This window comes from Homarus americanus, unplaced genomic scaffold (genome assembly GCF_018991925.1).
Source record: "Homarus americanus isolate GMGI-L3 unplaced genomic scaffold, GMGI_Hamer_2.0 scaffold52512, whole genome shotgun sequence".
NCBI lineage: Eukaryota > Metazoa > Arthropoda > Malacostraca > Decapoda > Nephropidae > Homarus > Homarus americanus.
In genome coordinates, this window is record NW_024735442.1 from 13,806,129 (window position 1) to 13,814,444 (window position 8,316).

An 8,316-nucleotide genomic window follows, 5' to 3' on the forward strand; every position below is an offset into this window, starting at 1 on the left:
ATTTCATGTCGGCAAAATTTTCATACCCTGTGTAGAGGATGGTATTAATCAAAATGGTGCTGTGCCACTACAACACCAATTAACATTCCAATGAAACATGATTGCAACTCACAAGCTGAACTCTGTGTATGTCATATCACATCAGAAAATGACTAACAGAAAACAACTCCAGGAGAATAAGTGTCACACATAGGTGTAATGATCACTCACTGCTTCTCCCTACTGCTGCACTGTATAATCGAGAATCTTCTCTTGATGTAGTACTAAAATTTATTCCCTCCATTTCAATTGACTAACACGGACATACAATTAAGAGAAAGCTAGAAAAATTATAAAGTATGTACTGTAAATAAAAAAAAATTTATGCATATTCAGGACAAACAAAATGCTGTCACCTTATTTATTTTTTGCTTGAATCAGTTTCAGAACCTAACACCTGATCTGCTGTGATTATCTTTGCAAAGATTGATATGATTAAGTTGGATTACTTCTCTAAGCCATGCCAAAGGTCCTCAATCATGAAAGACTTGCCTCCATTTTGACTAAATTTCTTATCTTGTGAGCCTTTCATTCTAGGTGTTGAAGCTTTTGCCACTTCTAACCCTATTCTGTTGCTTTCTTCATCTTTGAAGTTTCAAATTCTCTTGGTATTTAAAATAAAAAACATAATTCTCCAGATCTTTTTGCACTATTTTAAGTATGGTATCTTTAATTTGTAAATTACATTTTGAGTGCGTTTCAGAACTTTATGGGTGAAATATATTTTGGCATATTAAAGAATATTCTATAATGATGATTCATGTTCATACTAACATATGTTTAAGCAAGGATGACAACCATAAACCTCATATCCCATACTTTGTTGGACCATCTGGGAAATGAGAGCCTTTGGCTTTTATGTGTATTTTGATTGCAAAGTTCAAATCATATGTCGTAAAAAAAAAAACGAATCTTCACAATTTTTCATAATCTTGGGATCCTCCTCTTTCTTCTATTCTGTACTTGTACAAGTATCCCTCGAGATACGAACGTTCGAGATACGAAAATTCGCTTTTACAAATTTCATAAATTGACAACACTCTTTCGAGTTATATAAATTTGGGTCAAGACAAGAATTTAAATTTTGTGCGCAGAGTCAGCTAGTGCTGCCATCTTGGGGAAGAGACGCGCAGAGCGATGGCGAGCCCAGACTGCCCTCCCAAAGGTAATGTACCAAAGTTATACAGAATTTTCTTAATTTTTTCATGTGTTATGTAGACAATGTGCAGACTGCAGGAGGGGCAGGCAGTGCAGTGTTGGTGATATCCTTCCCCTACTGGGCCAAGCTGTGAGATGGGTTGTTGGTTTTTGTCAATTCAGATATTCAAGTAGCGATATGTAATTTTTTTTTTTTACTGTACTTGTTAGATGCACATACAATCTATATACAGAATATGCAAAAAAAAATTTAAAAATAAAAATAATTATATGTGTGGGAATTGTGGGAGGGGTAGTGCAGAATCAGTATTTCAGCCTCCATCCAAGTTGTGAGTTGCATTATTATTTTTCAACTCATATTTTCAGGTGTATATACTGTATAAGTAATTTTCTTAATTTTTTGTTTTTACTCTGTTACATGCACACACATGTTCATAAAGAATGTACAAAAAAATAAAAATAAATAAATACTTATTATCATAACGTGTGGGGGAGCGAGCACCGAGGGAGAGGGGGAGCGACCAGCTGGTGTTCACTCACCCTCACTCACAGCTCCACTGTCTCCTGCCAAATGGCAATGCAGTAGTTTTTTCTTTTATTTATTATTATTATTTTATTTTATTTTTATTTTTTGTTCCTGACATTTACTGGTACAGTATATATTATTTTATGAACAAAGAATAATTTCTTCCACGTGCAACCTCCCAGCATCCCAGGTGGGTCACATATTATGCCCTCCCATAAGGTAATGTATCAAAGTTGCAGTATTTATTTTGTTCATGTGTTAGCTAGTAAATTAGAGTAGTTGTGCAATGTTTATCATTAATCAGGTAAGTTATATTCTTGTTTGTGAACCGATTTGGTGTTTTTGGGGTATGATCAGTATTAGGGTATTTTCTCTTTGGGAACCGAACCCTATTTTTCCCTTGTTCTTTTATTCGAGATACGAAAACTCACTCAACAAATGTTTTTGGGCACTCTAACCCATTCGTATCACAAGGGATATCTGTACAGAATACATATTTATATGTCCGACATGACATTAGTAAAAATACAACATTCATACAGTTTGAAGGTAATGACTATCATTCCTTTGTATGATTTACAATGAAAGTCTAGATTGGGTAGGAATGGGTAAAATCCTGAATGTAGTGATAGGTATCTAACATATATACTAATGTTTATAATTTTCTTAGCAACGTACAATATACAGTAACTCTAAACACAGCAGTGAGATAAAATTACTTAACATCACTACAGCACTGTGCTTCTCAATTTCATAACCTAACAACTCTCACAGACTGCACATAATTCTTCTAGTAAAGCTACCTCAGGCTAATACCCAAGCCTACATTTTCTAAACAGTTTTGCCATTACATAGTAAACTGTGAAATATATTTACACCTTAACCACTCAATAATACCAGAATATTTAATTCTACAACAACTTGTGAACATATTCACATAATCTAAGCTACTAAAGGTATCTAAAAATGGTGTATCATTGCTAATTGGGGAGTACATTGACTGATTTCCTCATTTTTTTTTTTTAAGTTTTAAAAACCTCTTCCAGTTAAAATACATCAAAAAAACCAATACCCATATAATTTTATAGACTAAATGCCAAAATGCATTATATCTGCAGCCTTAAAAGAATTACAAATGTTAAATTCTTACATCAGCAGCTTCATATAATAAACCCATTCATTACTTTACATATACATAAGTATTGCAACAAAACACTGACTTGGACTGATATGATTAATGTTTGCCATTTCCTACTGACTAAAATGGCCACTACCTGGTCTATACGGTGACAACTGCTCAAAACTTTCACACAACTATAATAACCAGCCCTGAGCATTCTATTGCAAGTCAACATTGCACTAACATGGCATGATTAAAAAACTGAGACTATACAGTATAGTCTCGATTTACGCGGATTTGGTTTACGTGTTTGGTCATTTACGCGGCACCTTGCCAGACCGACAATTTTTATTTACACGGTTCATTCCATCATTTACGTGGGAAGCGGCGCGGGCAGGGTGCGCACAAGGTCGCCCAGTCAACAAAACATTACCGAGTTCTTCACCCGCCACCCACCACAGCCAGCCCAAATCAGTGATAGTGAGGATATGGACTTTGAGGGGTTTGACAAAGAGGCCTTGCAAGCCTCTGTGGTGGATAGTGATACAATTGATACAAGTGATACAGGTGAGGGCCAATAATCTGCCCTCTGCCTCGGAACCAAACCCCCATCCCATGTGCCCAGCCATCTTTTCTACTAATGTAAGTGTTAAAAAACCTAATATTATTGATATTTCTCTTAAATATTAATTGTGTGTGCATACCATCATAAAGTTAAGATGTTATTTTTACTAAAACGTACTATTGTGTCGGAAAAAGTGTAGTTTGGGGGTTGGCCCAGTCTCTATTTCAATTAATCCCATATGTTCTGTTATTTCATTTACGCGTTTCTCATTTTACGCGGACCTCCACGGGTTTAATTGACTGCGTAAACCAAGGCTATACTGTATATAAATATATACAGTATAGTCTGGGTTTACACGGATATTTTATACGCGGACGGCCATTTACGCGGCACCTGTACAGAAGTGATAATTATTATTTAAGCAGTAAATGCCATCATATACGCGGCAAGCGGCGGGGTAAGGTGCTGACGTCATCGCTGACATCAGACTCATGCCGGTGACGTCGCAGACTGTGATTGGGCCACGTATCCTTACCACCCACACGCCCCCTCCGCCGAGCGCTGTGATTGGTCTAGTTATCCTTGCCACCCCCGCCACCCTCGCTCTCCACCGCCGCGTCAGTCTCACTGTCTCCGTGTATATTCACTCGTGCCCAGGAACCAGTGTTTTTTTTTCTTTCTACACAATGGCTTCCGCGAGGTTCAGTCTTTAATATAGACAGCAAGTCAAATCACCGAAAAAAAAGATGGTTATCTCAATAGGAAATAGCAACTCATTGAGATAAAATGAGATCCGAGTAAAAAAGGAAGAAGACCAAAATGTGATTAAGGAGTTTAGAACCACGACTGACAACTGGAAAAAGCAGTAACAGTGTAGCTTTAAGTAAAACAACAACTGGGAAGAGGAAGGCATAGGGAGACTATTCTGACAATCTTTCTTTTCTGCTGAAATAATTCCTTGGACAACCAAGTACTAAATTACCAACAAATTTAATTCTTGAAAAAAATATTTACTCGATTACATTAAATAAACTGAGGTTAATAATTTAGCCTACAAAAACAATAATCACTCTTCGTCATACAAAATTATTCCCAAAAAGTTAAAAAGTATCTCTTCAACAACAATATTAGAAAAGCATAGGCCAGCCAAACATGCTAAGAACTGGAATTTGCATACTGGAGATGATGGAGAGGATCTCTTAATATTTTTCCCAGGAAACTTAAACGTTCTTGCAGTTTTACCAAGCAGTTGTAACCAAGCGTATCCTGTAATGGGTTTCTGCAAAATGTTTCAGTAGATGACCCCCAGGAGGATCAAAGGACACATGGATTACATATTGTTAATCACCAACATATGGGACAACCTAACCTACAGCAACTTTGTGAAGATATGAATAAGGTTATTTTTACAGATAAAGCAAGTTAAAGTTAATTGCATTTTCTTTTGATACACACGTATATGAAGATTTCAATTCAGAAACAATGAAAACCATCCTATATGTAAGCTGAATCAATCAATTTGGTCAGTGCACACTTCAGTAATTAAAACAATGGGTGCGCAATAGTTGATGAGATCACAAGCACCCCTTTGATCCCCCAAGTAAAGTAGCCACTGAAGAAGAACCAAAGAGAACATAGCTTGGCTGCTAATGTATCATTTTTGTAGATGACTTTACTCAACATAGTCACATTATCGAACATCAACAGAAAAAAAAAAAAAAAAAGTCAGACAATTGTCTCCAAGAAATGGTGGTAAAAGTGTCACACTGGCCTGTACTGTATCTGAATTTTTGGGGGAATTACCAGTATGCAAAATCTAAATAAAATCAATCGCCTTATAATAGAAATTTCTAATCAATAAAATGGCTCAATACATAAACTGTATTCTGTTATTATGGGGCAGATTTAACTAATTTTATAAACTAATTACTGTTGTTACAATAATAATAAAATAAAAAACTAATACCTGTAATGATAATAACAGTAATATCTCCAAAAGTTGGAACTCTCCAATACCCAAAATTGAAATTGGCTCAAAATTTTTCCAGAAAATTTCTCTCAATTCTGGATGAACGAGTTTCCAAGGTTGAAAATCAGGCACATTTTTTAGAAAATTCAGAGAAAATCTCTCCTCAAAAAGTTTTTCCAGGTCTGGGAGCAAATTCTGAGGTTTAAAATCAGGCGCATCATCTGGAAAATTCCGAGAAAACTTCTGAAAACTCCCCAATTTTTTCCCTGGGTCTGGTTGCAAATTCCAATGATGAAATAATGTTTAATTCTTGAATATCCTAAAAATCCCGAAAATTTTTTCCAGGTACTCAGAAAAATTCCGGGGATGTGGGATTTTTTCGGGTTTGAGGGTCGTCTCATTACCCAGTAATCTCTCATCCCTGGAAGAGGCAAGTGTTTGACTGAATTGAAAGCAGAACCAGCAAGAACTTCCCCGCTAGTAACTGAAGTGTTACATAGGAATTTTGAATGTTCAATTGTGTGGAGTTGATCAGTTGCCAAAATATTTTGGCAGAGATATCAAGGTCTACAGCCACCTTTGACATCTGAAGACAGAGACAATCAATAATCAGAATGTTTGCAAGGCTTTACATGCAGTACATAAACTTTCTCAACACTATGTTCAAGAACAGATAGCATGATAACAGGCATATATTCAAAGTGAGGAAAAACTATGATGATCTGATATTTTAGAATGAGGGCCATTGGTATAATGGTCACTGTTTGTTAAGGGAAAACAACACTGCAATTTACATCACGTTTTGGGGGAAATACAGTACAGGTATTCAGTAGCATTCAATAAACATACATCAAAAATTGCTATCATATTATGGGGACCCACATCATACTCCTTATCTTCTATTTTTCCTAGAAAACTAACTAACCATAAAGTAGTCAAAGGAATCAATGTCTTATGTAATCCACACAAAGTCATTTGTTTTGCATTATACTGTACCTCTACCTACCAAGCATATACTGCATTGTAATATAAAAAATGGAAGATTCTCTGGCATAAAAAATATACTCCTATATTTCCTCCCATGAATGGTCCAAGTTACAGTACAGTAAAGACCTAAAGTGTGTATGGATTTAATCAGGCTGGCATCTACATTTTAAAACCCACATAAAAGAAAAGTTAAAAAATTTCAATAAATTATATACAAGAAGCATAAGTATACAAAACTGAGGCAGAAATATGCCAGAAATAAGCAAAACAGAAGTATAAATATGAAAAACTAAAGCAGAAATACTAAATGAAAGTAGAAAGTCAAATTATACTATAAGTATTTGTATGATGTTTCTTTATTGGAATCTGCCAGCAATTGAAACCATATACTGTACAAGGATATATTAAGGTTTCTCCATACTAAACACCCCTAACCAAACCTAACTCTGGATGAAGATATATTCAAGTTGTCAAAAATGCTGCTGTAATGTGTTGATTTTAGTACCAAATCCTGTACACACTAGAGTGAATTGTTCCCAAAGAAAATAAAACCCTTCTCATGTTCTATATCTGAGTGCTGCTCAATCTTAAGTTATTTGTTAATTTTTCCAATGAAAAACTAAGACATTTTCAAATGTGAAAAATCTCAGAGGCTCCAAATACCTGTAATTGGACTTTCATGCTGTTAAATTTCCAAAACACTTTATCTACTGATACATGCTCTACTAACCTAAACTTGGTACAGTTATTCCTTGTACAATTGAATCAACACTTTTAAATCAAGCAGTCATTTCACACTGCTAAATGCATACCCACTTCCAGAGATTGATGAACTTGCAAATAGGGCGGCTGAATATCAATTCTTCAGCACCACAGACTGAAAGTCTGCCTATCATCAAGTTCCAATATGCAATGAAGACTAACCGTACACTGCGTTTGAGGCTTGCCAACAAATTTACCAATTTCATCGAATTCCATTTGGCATCACCAATGGAGTAATTTATTTCCAGCAAATAATAGACAAGTTTTTTGCTGATAACTCTCTTGATAATATTACTGTCTGTGGTAAAACCAAAGAGGAACGATGCTAACCTAAGACGTTTACTGAAACTGCGAAAAAGTTTAACTTGACGTTGAACCCGATAAAAGTATATTTTCTGTAATGCCTGTGGACTTCCTTGGTTATACTATCTCTAAAGGTGAGAGCAAACTGGATTCTGAAAGACTGCAGCCATTAAAAAAATCTTCCTGTCATGTGATTTGTCTTCGTTACGAAATGCTACTGGTATGTTTTGTACTACTGTATTCGAGAAAAGAGGTACATCTGAGAACCCAGTAACAATTCCAACTTTCTGATAAGGCCAACGACGAGCTTTGTGATAACTGAGGAAGTTTCAAGCAACGACTTCTCAGTGTCAGGTCAGCCGTCACCTGCCTCACTAACACCCAGAACCAGCAATGTGTTGTGTGTGTATGGTCTTGGGGGTTGTCAACAAGAAGACCTGGCTAACATTCGCAAGTAAATGCGTTGTACAGTTCATCGAGGGACAATGACATTCAATCTTATCATGGGACAGTGTCATTCAAGCTCATCAATGACAGTGTCATCGTCAGTTATCAAATGGTTATGTCCCTTTGAATAAATTGAAGTAAATCCAGATTCACATTTCTAAGTTTTATTCAACAAAGAACATAACCATCTGTAACAAAAAAACAAACATATACAGTATAAGAAACACAATAGCCATATGGACAGACTGTAATACAACATAAACATGAGCATCAGGACAGAGATTATGACAGTTATACCATGAAGAGCCATGTAAAACCTTGTCCAAACACTTTGGTTATCAACCATGTCCACAATTGACATATCAACCCCAATAGCAAAATTCAAAACAGATGAACCACAAATGAAAAACTCGAACCATCTGAAGCTCCATCAGAAAAGC